Below are 14,271 nucleotides of genomic sequence, written 5' to 3' on the forward strand. Positions count from 1 at the left end.
TGGAGAAGAAGATTTTTGAAATTTTAGTCAATTTGACCCTTTTTGGCCCCGCCCCTCAGGCCCCTGGGGGCTTAGGACTAAACCGGCAACTATTTTTGTTGACCTTTGTCCATGGAAGGTCCCTGCAAAATTTCATTGAAATTGGTTCAGGGGTTTTGGAGAAGAAGTCGAAAATGTAAATTGTTTACGGACGCACGACGGACGACGGACGACGACGGACAAAAGGCGATCGCAATATGTCACTTGAGACCTTGTCTCAGGTGACCTAATAAAAGCAATCAACATATCAGTCATTTGTTTTAATGAAAAAAGATGACAATGAGAATGAAATGATAGATGGTATTTTGAAACAATTGATCGGTATATCTTCATTTTTGAAATAGTATGTTATTTGTAAACATTTTCAGATATTTATATGAATGTGTCACAGTAGAATGAAAACCTCACACTTACCTACAGCTATGCTAGTGCAGCACCGTGTTGACCGACAACGTGACAGATAAATCATTGTTGTTGATAAAACCAAAAACAAGTCGTAAATGTCAGTCTTGGTATTTTAAACATCCAGTGGACGGTTTACCAATACACACATAACTGAATATATTATTTTGTATCTAGCACAGTTTTAAGACATCTTACTTATACCGTTTTCAACAATTGTCTCTGTCCTGTACTCGGTTTTAACGATATATGGTAATTTTAACATATATCTCCGGTCTAAAAAATCTCGGAATCCTTTTATCTCGAAACAATATATTCTATGGATCGTGATATGATAACAATTGGTTATCAAATGTATTTAGTGAGCTTATCTACCTAAGGTTCTCTGAAGTGGTAAACAGTTGATAGTGTTATAATAATATACAACAACATTTGATAAAGCGCCCTATCTAGCTAACATAAGCCACTCTAAAGCACTTTACAGTACATAGATATAGAGTTTTCCCGAGTGTCTTTTTAAAGTTTGAAAATTAACTAACTCGAGTTAGATAAACGTGTTAACCAACCGACACGAGTAATGTAAAGTGTTTCTACCACTATTTCCCCATCTGACGGGCTCTGGCTGGTTGGCTGGTTGGCGTGTATTTGTAAAATTGTCACAAATTATCGACTTGTTTCTGTTGCATTATTTCCGCGGATACTCTTCCGCGCCGGAAAGACGCGTGATTAGGCCGCCTAGTCTATGTAGATATATATAGTAACAAAGTTTATAATGGCGTTGTTTCGTCATCGTAACAGTGGATGAGCGGTTTGATTGTGAACTCGAAGCCATACTCGCACGTGGAACCTACTGAATGAATTCAAGAATAGAACTTCCTAACCAGATGTGAAATCGTACAAATTGGGGGAATAACAACACAGTTTTGGTGTTTCACTTTTAAAGACAGCATGCGATTTGTCAGTGTTAGACGGCATTAATTTGATCTGATTTATCAAAAAACAAACTGCGTTTGCGATGCAAACAAACACAGAAACATCTAGTACTTAAAGATTGTTCTATATATTAACCGTGAGTAGATTGACCACTACCAATGCAAAATTCATGTTACAAATTGCTTAATACTTTCACACCTTAGCGACTGAAAAATATAACACAAAACCAAGTGCATACCCGTTTTACTGACAACTGTATCGGTTAATGAAGCTATTCAAATAACTTTTTAGTAACCCTCCACAATAGAAACTATATGTAAATGCGAACTACCTTTAAGCCATCTTTTCAGGAAATTGGTAGTGCAACGATAATTAATATTGAATGGCTATTGATACTCAGTTGTTACAAACAGAAAGTGATGCACCGGGACTGGAATAATGTTTCGTAGTTTAATACATCATAAATGGTTTAAATGTGGATGGTTAGATTTGAAAGACAAACTTTTTTTTTCTTTTCTGTTTTGTTCTTTATTGGTATTTTAATTACACCGACTTCTCGACCATATTAAGAATATTTGATATTATGTTCACAAAGGTATCATTACTTTTGTTGCAGCAAACAGGTCTAAGACAATTAATATGAAAAATGTATTACATGACTACGTTAATTAAATAAACAATTTGTTTTATAATTTGTAATTACGTACTTATTTTCGTTTTCATTACAATGGATAATTGATATCAAATGGTCAAAGGAAACACGTGTGCCCATCTGTTGTAACGTCTCGCCATGTCTCGTTTAAGTTTGTGAGAGTTCAGTCACCCTAATATAAAAATCCATTGCATTATAGCAAAATGAAATATGTAATTTAAACAGTGTGTGTCGTTGTTACGCACTCTATTGCCATTAAAGGTCCCCATGGAGTTATTCTAACATGTTCCCTAACGTCCGCATTCACTCCGATATTAGACCTCGGTGTGTCCATGTCATTTTTAATTGGTTTTAACTACATATATAAAAGCCAGGGATGACTTTTAACGACTTCAAAATCTTATACACACGCTCATCTGTAATCTTATATATATACGTTTATCAACAAAAATAACAAGAAAGAAAAAAGGAACGATACGAAGTTCATTCTCGATTAGCATCTTGTTTAAACACATCTTCCGATCCAGTTAGAACATTACTAGGTCAATCAAATCATATCAATATAACTTTAAACTGTGGTCATCAAGGAAGATGTAAATTAAATAGATAAATCAGAAGATTCATCCTTACATACGGTAAACTTTCCCAGGTCCTGTTGGCTTCATTTTGCGTAGACCAAACGCATATATTAGTTGCTTTAACTGTTAGTAAAATATTTCCAATCAGGAACTTATGAAATCGTCGCATTATAGATATATGTATTTTATCATATCGATGGTACACAAATGTTTAAACACGTCACAGAAACCTTTTCCAAAGTCCACACTAATCAGATAGCAGGCGTTTTTCTTCAATCCATATCATATCCACTACGACATAAACTACATTAATCATGCTCTAGAAATGTTGCCATAGCAGTATAGAAAAATACCGTAAAGAAAATTCTGTAAATATTTCTGAATTGTGAACTTGAAACCGGCGAGCATGGTTGTGCTCCCATTTATTTTGATTCTCAGAAGTATCCAAGATAATGTGCTACTTTCAATGGATTAACTAGCACTGCTGTTTTTAGTTTAATATAAAGATATTTTCAATACCTTTCAATCTCTTCAAATGATCAGGAACAGCATTTTCAAATATATTTTTTTTGAACGAGCGAAAACACTTCTCTCGATTTCTTGCCAAAGCACTTATTAGGTTGTTAAAGTTCCTAAGGTTCATATTAGCAAAGTATTAGTGAACAAAGCTATTAAATGACAATTAATCGTACTCAATTGCTAAGTCTATGGAGAAAAAAACCTCTCTTTTTTTTAACTAATATATTAATCACTGTTGTTGGCCCAAATTGAATCGAACAGGTGGGCTTAATGTGGGAGGAAACAGTAGTACCTGGAGAAAACCCACGTATTTGGGCAGGAGACCGATACCTTTCACGTCCGATCTGGGAGTCGAACCCCGGTCGCCTGGGTGAAATGTGAGTGCATTATCTACTGAGCCACCCAGCCATCCGAGTCCTTAACGTAGGAAACAACATAATTACATAGATCTTTAGCAGGAATGGTTTGCGTATTTATTTACATGCATTATTTATACAAAACGCAGAGAGAGAACACTGTCATGGGCTGTGGGAAGAGGCTGGTACAAAGTTCCCATCATTCACATACAAAACGTTATTATTTTTTAAACTTTGATAAATATGTATGTTTTAACTACAGTGTATCCCATTTTGTCCACAATTCGTCTGGTTTTAACCTTTCTTAACCAACAGTTTCTGGAATATCCAAACAACAATTTTTAAACTCATTAATTCCACGTCCAGAAAAACTATACCCGCTCCCCCAATAACTAAAGACCTTTCACCATTATCGGCTATCAGTATTGACTTATCTGTACATCAACAAAACAGACAGTGAACGGAATAATACGGCGCCAAAATTCCGATATTATTATGTGAGTAAAATAGTTTCAAATAGTTCGTTTTGATTTCCCTTATTTTGGAGCACAATGTATCACTTCCTTATATGGAATTTCGGAAATGACTAAATGGTTGAAAGATTTAAACATATTTTTAGGTCATTTTAAAGATGTGTATGTCTCTAAAGGGGATCTTACTAGTATTGTGTCATTTCCGAAAGATTTTATCTTGTTTTGAAGATAAGTAAAAAATGCTGGTAGATCAATTGGACAGCTTATTCATTAAAATTACAATTTAACATAATAATTCTCATTTTCAGAAAAAATATTTTCCATATCAGGTATCGTAATAATCCTCCATCTATTAATCAAAAGGAATCATTGCAATACCTGAACTATTTGAGGAAAACGGGGTATTTATTTATTTATTTATTTATTTATTCCCAATTCAACAGACCCAATGGTCCACATACAGTACAACATAAGTATGAAACATCACAGTCAGTTATGCATGTAACACAGAATAAAAGATTTTCATATTAAAAAAAAATGGAATTAGTGACAGCAAATACGTATGGTAAACTATCCACAGACATCCAGCATTCACAGGTCTGATGTCATATCTTGTTCGACATGTGTGGGAAAAACCCATAAAGTATGTCTCCTAATTGCATCATCATCAAGACCACGATAAATTAATGATGTGTGAGTATAGTTATTAGAGTTCATTATAAAATCCATCCCTTTGTTGAGTGTCAATATCGTGACTATAATAAAAGAAATATTGAATTCGTTATTACATTAATTGTGGAGTTGTGGAGTTTAAAACAGGTCAAATATAATGGTAAATTATCCCAGACGACATCTGCGTTTGGGTCTGATAAATGAAAGGTAAATTTGTTCTAGGGAATTCCGATCACGAATAAATTTTAATTTGCGTAATACTGAAAGTCGCTTGGATACTTTTGAAATTATGGAGTCTACATGATCTATCCAACAAAGCTCTGAGTTTAGTGTGACGCCAAGATGTTTATGAGAATTAACAGTTTTTATGATTGTGTTGTTCATCGTCAATGCAGGCATTTGACACTAATTATGTTTTCTGCTGATCAGTTGAGATTCGCTTTTATCTGCGTTAAAATTAACTAACCATTTCGATGCCCATTCCTTTTTAGAGATCCCTATTACACATTTATATATAAATCGACGTGCAGACGCTCATCAGATAAAGCGGTTAAGGGGTGACGCCATGCTTCAGTAAATGCTGAAATATTAAAGTCACTTAACTCAGTGAAAAATGTGTCCATTCTTTGTAGAATATTTTGGACATTATGATGAACAATACTGATATTATCTTTAATTGGGCCAGGGTTAGTTACGATATCACCACATACTAAGATGAATGCAATTAAGAAAATAAAAAGACTTTTTTTTTTTTTACAAAACATGACCTCCAAAGTCATATTCCACTTACAGATGTTTTTGGCGTGTTGTACGATGTGTGTTGGCAAAGGGGAATCCCGTTCTTATCTTACACGAACAAGTATCAAGGTAAAGTGTCAAAACTTTTGAACCAGTTGTTGCCATTACTCTAAATGCTGAACGTTAAGCAGGGAATACCAACTGCCATTTTCAAGGACTTTGGTATGTCCCGGCCTGGGAACAGAACCCAATGCCTTCCTCACCTGCGCGAACGTTCATCATTAAGCAAAAAGTGAGGTATTGTCAAGTAAGGCGCTAAGAAAATGTTGGAGAAATGGGATTTCACCCTGCGAGTTATGAAGTGGAATGACAAGTGAGACGGTTCGTATGTTTTACTCTAAAATCATTATCTTGAGAATGACATAAACCTATTTTGCAATGCAGGTATAAATGGGTATTTTTGTGTAATATCTGCCTTCATGAATAAAGAATATGTCTGTAAATTGTGAAAAAAAAACCTTTTTTCTGACAGTTTCCAAGCTTGTCATGACATCATTTTGTTGAAAACAATGACGTCATACAATTAAATTAATAACTTAATGAGAGTGACAAAGCCATGCTTTATCAAACGTAATGCTATTTGTAAGTGGTATTTTCTGACGCTGCCCGATTTTTCTATTACGCTCATATCGTGACCTGATTACCATCAGTGAGATGTCAGTTTTTACCATAATGAGAGCCTTATTCGCTGTGTTATACGTTTAAGGTGACCTTTCCACTTTTCTGGATTCGACAGGAGACACCACGACATCTCGCACCTGTTTTCACTTTGTTTAAGCTTCCATTGACTCGGTGCGTTTATCCTCAATGTATTCGTTTAACATCGTCTACTTTAATAGATGCATCGAATTAAAAGATATTCAAATCGCATTTTTCTCACTAATTAGTACTTTGAGTAATATGATATGCGACTTTTTGTTTAAGTTTGATAATGCATGGTATTTCGGTGTCTACAATGATTAAAGACTCCAGTTAATGTTGTCTTAGATTGGTTTGCCCTGCAAACATTGCTTTCCTTGATTCAACACCAGACAACAGGATGAGCGTCACTTACAGTTCGGACCTCGTCCCTGTGTGTTGACGATATTGCACATTGTACATTATCGTTATTTGTTTCATATGCCCCATTATTATTGAGGATATGGTTTGTTCTGTAACAACTTACTGATCGGACCTTGCCCTCATGTGTTGACGAAGTGGCACTTTCTTTATCGATCATGACATTGGATTTTATCCAAGTGTATTGATGATATGATACTTTTTCTGTCTGATATATTTTGTATCAACCCACTTTCAATACCCAACAAATCTGGTTTCGCCTAATCGTCTATTTATTTTGCAGAAAGACGTTCTAATACATATGGACCGTTTTCGAGCGAAACGAAAGCATGTTACAGTATTGGAGGACAGAAAACGTAACGCTGGAGTTATAGGCGTTGTATATAACATGCCAGATCTAACAGACATAGGAAAATAGACAATGTAATTCCATATCTATCCTTAATTCATGTTTCTACAATCTGAGATTTCTTCCTTTCTATTTATTTGAATAAGCATTGTTGAGAAAACGTTGTGTAAAAAACAAGTATTTCTTATTAAAAAATATTTAAAAACTCAATCATACTTGATTTTATTTATTGCGTTTTACTTGAAAGACATATGTGAATACGGAAAAAAGGGATATTCATATATATATATGTGTTAAGAATTGGCCTCCATTTCAACGGCATATACGAAAGTATGAGCGCAGTTGGCAACGAACATATTCTATGGTGCTCGTTAGCGCTCTATAAAGAATATGTTCGTTGCCAACTGCATTCTTACCAGCGTATAAGCTGTCAAAATGAAGGTCACCCTTATACATGTACTTACGTAACAAAATGTTTCAACGTCATACAAATAAATAAAAACAATGGCAACCGCATGTACGGTAGCCGTGTTAGCTAGGATAGAATAGTTACAGTGAATCTACATCGATATATCAGCAAATTGAGAAGATACACATCAAACAACATTTTTCTTCTTCTTTCCAAAGCTGTGTGACTCTATATTAATAAATCTGAGTAGCTTTTCGAACATTTTTTTGTGTTCGGCAATAATGGTCTTTATGTACGCGCAGTGATAAACTGCTCTGGTAGTGACGCGGTCGGATGTTCCAGAACGAAGCCGCCATTGTTTACTTTCTATGAAATAAGAAGTTTTCAGTATCCCTTTGTTGTATAATTAGACATGTTGGATCCCGAATGTGTTCCATGTGTTCAGATGTTGAAGGAACCAACCAATGGCTGTCATCGAACTGTTGTCTCGCTGACCTATGAACATATTTGAAACAGGCATCAATCCGCCGAGTCTTTTTTCACTGCGTATACGCTTCGCAGTCAGATGAAAGAATCCGTTTATGTTAAGGCCCCAGGGTATTTGATATATCTTATATAAATTATTGGATATTCCTGTATTATGTTCAGCACTTTTAAACCAGCTTAGTAAATCGACATTTTAACGTACTTTAAAGAAAAAGGTCAAAACAATAGCTACGGCATTCTCATTAAAAATCGTTGATTTTAATAAGAAAATATTCTAGCCCTAGAGAACCCACTTATCTCTTAGTAATTCGACACATTGATCTTTTGAAAATGGTGGCGAGGTTTCGTCTAAAGATTTATTACAAAAACCAACTGAAAAAGTATGGTTGAGTCGTTGCTTTTGGACGGCTTTCAACTGTGTTGATAGAGCAAGCATTTGGTGTTAATTTACAAAGACTTGAATCCTAAGTTAATCTTCAGAACTGTTCAATGAGTTTGAGTTTTTTTATGATTACTCTATTTACTATATATTTGGCTAAGTTGTCCATTTTTACTTCTGTGTTCTGATGCACAACATAGTTTTCCTGAAAGCATCGATGGTCATCGAATGTGCTAAATTATCTTTAAATGCATCCATCAGCCTACAAATAAACAGCTACTTGGTAATACTGCCAATCTAAGTAATGGATGCAGTTTGTTATTCTTGTTTGTATATCATGATAATCAAGGCTAACAAAGTACTTGCACATTAGTTTGGTTTCGCTACAAGTTACTCCAACACTAACTAGGCCTAAAAAAGAACAGCATGATTCCACAGAAGATTGTTCGTCACTAAAGAGAGCATGACTCCGTAGTAGATTGTTCCACTCTAAAACACCATGGCTCTGCATTAGGAAGTTCCACACTAAAACAGCATGATTCCGTAGTAGATTGTTCCACACTAAAAACAGCATGACTCCGTATTAGATTGTTTCACTCTTAACACAGCATGACTCCACATTAGATTGTTCTACACTAAAAACAGCATGACTCCAATTAGATTGTTCGATTCTAAAAACAGCATGACTCCGTAGTAGATTGTTCCACACTAAAAACAGCATGATTCCACAGTAGGTTGTTCCACACTAAAAACAGCATGACCCTGCATTAGGTTGTTCCACACTAAAAACAGCGTGATTTCATATTAGATTGTTACACATTAAAAACGGCATGATTCCACAGCAGATTGTTCCACACTAAAAACAGCATGACCCTGCATTAGGTTGTTCCACACTAAAAACAGCGTGATTTCATATTAGATTGTTACACACTAAAAACAGCATATTCCACAGTAGATTGTTCCACACTAAAAACAGCATGAATCCGTAGTAGATTGTTCCACACTAAAAACAGCGTGGTTTCATATTAGATTGTTACACACTAAAAACGGCATGATTTCACGGTAGATTGTTCCACACTAAAAACAGCATGAATCCGTAGTAGATTGTTCCACACTAAAAACAGCGTGATTTCATATTAGATTGTTACACACTAAAAACAACATGATTCCACAGTAGATTGTTCCACACTAAAAACAGCATGATGCCACAGTAGATTGTTCCACACTAAAAACAGCATGGCTCTGCATTAGGTTGTTCCACACTAAAAGCAGCGTGATTTCATATTAGATTGTTACACACTAACAAGAGGCCCAAGAGGGCCTGTATCGCTCACCTGAATATTTAAGCAGTCATAGCAAAATATTCTCATTAAATATTATATTGCACTAAAATTATTTCCCTCGCAAACTTTGTTGGCTCCATCTGTTGAAACTACCAGCAAAATATTATTATAAGATTCTATGCTTTTTGATTCTTCTTCAGAAGTTGCTTGACATACTTTTCCCTGTGATCTTGTAAGTAGGTCAATGTCATTTTCCTTCTCAAATTGGTTAGCTCTATTCCAAAAAGCTACCAGCCAAATCTTATGAATCCATTCCTTTTAGTTCTCAAGAACAAATCCATTAAAATGTTGTTGACCTCTGTGACCTCTAAAGTAGGTTGAGGTCATTTTCATTTGCAAACTTTGGTGAGCTCTATCCCGGGAAGTCACCAGCCAAATATTATAATTTTATGCCTTTTAATTCTTCAGAAGAAGCTGTTTGAACTGTTTGACATATTTGAACGCTGTGACCTTGAAAGTAGGTCAAGGTCATTTTCATTCGCAAACTTTGTTTGGCTCTTTCCCAGGAAGCCACCTGCCAAATATTAAGATTTTATAACTACCAGTTCTTCAGAAGAAGTCGTTTAAAGTGTTTGACATATCTGCCTCATGTGACCTTAAAAGAAGGTCAAGGTCATTTTCATTCTCAAACTTTGTTCGGCTCTTTCCTAGGAAGCTACAAGCCAAATATAGAGATTATATACCTTTCAGTTCTTCAGAAGAAGTCGTTTGAAGTGTCTGACACATTTGACTCCTGTGACCTTGAAAGAAGGTCAAGGTCATTTTCATTCTCAAACTTTGTCGGGCTCTATCCAAGGAAGCCATCAATCAAAAATAAAGATTCTATACCTTTCAGTTCTTCAGAAGAAGTCATTTGAAGCTTTTGACATATATGACCCCTGTGACCTTGAAAGTAGGTCAAACTAGTTTTCATTCTCAAACTTTGTTGGGCTCTATCCCAGGAAGCCACCAGCCAAATATAAAGATTATATACCTTTCAGTTCTTCAGAAGAAGTCGTTTGAAGTGTTTGACACATTTGACCCCTGTGACCTTGAAAGAAGGTCAAGGTAATTTTCATTCTCAAACTTTGTTGGGCTCCATCCAAGGAAGCCATCAGCCAAATATGAAGATTCTATACCTTTTAATTCTTCAGAAGAAGTCGTTTGAAGTTTTTGACATATTTGACCCCTGTGACCTTGAAAGTAGGTCAAACTAATTTTCATTCTCAAACTTTGTTGGTCTCTATCCCAGGAAGCCACCAGCCAAATATAAAGATTCTATACCTTTCAGTTCTTCAGAAGAAGTCGTTTGAAGTGTTTGACACATTTGACCCCTGTGACCTTGAAAGAAGGTCAAGGTAATTTTCATTCTCAAACTTTGTTGGGCTCCATCCAAGGAAGCCATCAGCCAAATATGAAGATTCTATACCTTTTAGTTCTTTAGAAGAAGTCGTTTGAAGTTTTTGACATATTTGACCCCTGTGACCTTGAAAACAGGTCAAGGTCATTTTCGTTCTCAAACTTTGTAGGGCTCCTACCAACGAAGCTTTCAGTCAAATATCATGACTCTAGGCCTGTCTGTTCTTCAGAAGAAGTTGTTTAAAGGAAAAGTTGACGGACGCGGACGGACGGACGGACGGACGGACGGACGGACGGACGGACGGACGGACGGACGGACGGACGGACGGACGGACGGACGGACGGACGGACGGACGGACGGACGGACGGACGGACGGACGGACGGACGGACGGACGGACGGACGGACGGACGGACGGACGGACGGACGGACGGACGGACGGACGGACGGACGGACGGACGGACGGACGGACGGACGGACGGACGGACGGACGGACGGACGGACGGACGGACGGACGGACGGACGGACGGACGGACGGACGGACGGACGGACGGACGGACGGACGGACGGACGGACGGACGGACGGACGGACGGACGGACGGACGGACGGACGGACGGACGGACGGACGACGGACGCCGCGCCACGGCATAAGCTCACTTGGCACTTCGTGCCAGGTGAGCTAAAAACAACATGGTTCCACAGTAGATTGTTCGACACTGAAAACAGCATGACTATGAATTAGATTGTTCCACACTAAAAACAGCATGGCTCTGCATTAGCTTGTTACACACTAAAAACAGTAAGACTTCGTACTAGATTGTTCCACACTTCAAACAGCATGACTCAACATTAGATTGTTCGACATAAACAACAGCATGACTCCCATTAAAATGTTCTACATTGCAAAACAATGAACAGCATAGCACCATGGTAAAAAAATCAGTAACGAGCAAAATCGAAAGAGGAATGACACTGAAGTATATTTACTGATCAATATAAGTTGTATTTTTCGTATTTGATTTGACTTATATGTGCAGCGAAAAAGTGAAAAGATAGTTTGAAATTAAATCTTAAATTATAGATTGTATGTAAAGATATGTTTATAAATAGTGTTATTACTAGATTAATGTGACGGGATCTCACTTCTATTTCGATAATTACGGTAAAGAACAAGTGCTTTGTTTGGATGTTTCTTAGTTAAAATATAAAGATATATATATATATATATAAAACAAAAAAATGTATAATAGATCATAATGGCGTGAATAAAGAATGTATTTAAGACATAAAAGATTAATTGATATTTCATGATCTTTCAAAATAATAACAACATTGTTTCGATCTTTCATTGTTAAGTAACAATCACTAAATTATGTTTTTATATATATCAAGCTATCAAAGTATCTCCTTCTTATTCAACAGCATTGTGTTTTTTACAGGGTCTGCGTATCCATTCCCCTTTCTTGTTCACAAAATAATAACCCTGCCTACGAATGGGTTGTCCAGACGTTGAATCTCCGCCGACAATTCGTGCGAATGCTATCGACTATATTACTATCATTATATATATAGCTATAGTGGCCTTCTAATGGGACAGAAACATTAGTATTCGCGTGGGCAGGTTAATACGGTCACATTAATGATAAATTAAAGGTCTGCAGATAGTTAGATTCATTCGTTTCTCTGTGCTATTTCTCCGATATAAATAATAAATGATCTACTAATTATAAAAGAAGTAAGTAATAGTTTTAAATCAACAAATCAATATGTTAATGTCACACGTCAAATACCGTCATCAAAATACATTTAACATATCTGTAAACAACGAATTCCAGCTAATGTTGACATATGGCACTGTTATAGACTAAATAAACTATTTAAAGCTAATTAATTCACGTCAAATGCATTTTATAGCATACAATGTTGTTGTTATATAGAAAAAGCGGCGGTGGATAAGCAGTACAAATAACTTGGCAGTAAAATCCTGAGATCAGATTTCCGTATTATAGTTATTACGTGAGGCAGTTAAACAATACATGTCTTAGGTCATTAAAAAAATGAATTGCGCAATGGTATAAAAAGTGACCTTAATTTCCTGAAGTATTGTATATTTAACAAGATATCCTAGTGGCAACTTTGCTTCCAAGAACATATAGGGACTGAGTCATGTCAAAAGTAAATGTCGTCCGGCTGTGTTTTCCATATTTTTTCCATAATGAGACTGTCGCCTGCCATATTTACTGACATTGTTATTACATTTGTAAATTGTAGATAATGAGATATTTCCTAGTTGTCAGTCATTGTTTTTGTGACCAGGCAGTTATAAGGTCAAGATGACTAAGTGAGTACTTATCAAATTTCAGAACAATCTGTATCTATTGTTCATTCTAGGAAAGAGCAATAGCAATATTCAAGAGACATATTCAAATTTCGATCAAGTTAAAAACATGCATACTAGTCACTAAGAATCAAGTCAATACTACCATAAGACAATCATCCATGAAATGGAATACCACGAGACGTGTATGAAATATAGGACATAGCTAGACAACAACTTCCTAGGCTGAGGCCGTGTTTTCATGGCATTGTATGGGATAATGATGTTTTTTAATGGAACCATCACACCAGAGACGTATTTAATTCCATTATGTACGTCTCTGATCACAGTGAAAAGTAGGACTAGTGAACTGTCTCCTAGAATGAAAAAAAAAAGGAAACGGTGTTTATGGCTATTCCGTCTTTGCGTATTGCAGAGTTATCTTCTCTTGTGAGCAGGTATTGATTGTTACGTCATTGGTTTGTGAGAGTCACGTCATCAATTTTTGAGGAAACAATGCAATTTTCTCACACAAACCAATGATGTACATGTAACAATCAATATCTGCTCACAAGAAGAAATAACTATGCAATACGCAAAGACGGAATAGGTTGAGTAGTGTATAGCAATATACCTTAATCTATATCATGGTACTGTAGGTATGTGGATTTGTCATGTTTTATGTATGTTCTAGGTTGTGTATATGCGCCATAGCGGACCACTGTAAAGGATAACAGCCGGGACGAGAGTTTATATCACGTGTCAGGAACGTGGAAGATTTAGACAATGTCCGTTTGGTAAATAACCCATCGTACCGTCCTTGACTCCTCTATACATGAGATGGCACAGAGATTGGTTGTTTTTAGTGTTAATTTATCACTTGTTATGTCTCCCATGGTATGATAAATATTGTCATATGTTTGTTTGGACATGCTGGCCGCCGAAGCGTGATAATTTTTGACACTTTGTGAAACTATCTTACATATGTATGCATCATGTATACGTCGTATATTTGGTGCTACTTAAAATTCCCCTTATGTTATATGTTACACACTTAGAACTTTCCCTTAAAGATGATGCATCTATGAAAAAGCTTACAGCAGACTCAACATTCTTCGTTACATAAAAACTAGAGTAAATCGAAAAACATTAATTATAATTTATACTGC

The 14,271-nt window shown here is 36.2% G+C and overlaps 1 protein-coding gene across 1 annotated transcript in view; it reads right to left on the reverse strand.

Moving 5' to 3' along the window:
- LOC110448718 overlaps positions 1-477 on the reverse strand; it is an 11,161-nt gene extending 10,684 nt beyond the window's left edge. Inside the window, exon 1 of the mRNA XM_021495100.1 lies at positions 454-477. The gene's annotated coding sequence lies outside the window, so the exon portion shown is untranslated. The remainder of the gene's footprint in view (positions 1-453) is intronic.
- Between the last annotated feature and the right edge of the window lie 13,794 nt (positions 478-14,271).

This window comes from Mizuhopecten yessoensis, unplaced genomic scaffold, assembly GCF_002113885.1.
Source record: "Mizuhopecten yessoensis strain PY_sf001 unplaced genomic scaffold, ASM211388v2 scaffold4223, whole genome shotgun sequence".
Lineage (NCBI taxonomy): Eukaryota > Metazoa > Mollusca > Bivalvia > Pectinida > Pectinidae > Mizuhopecten > Mizuhopecten yessoensis.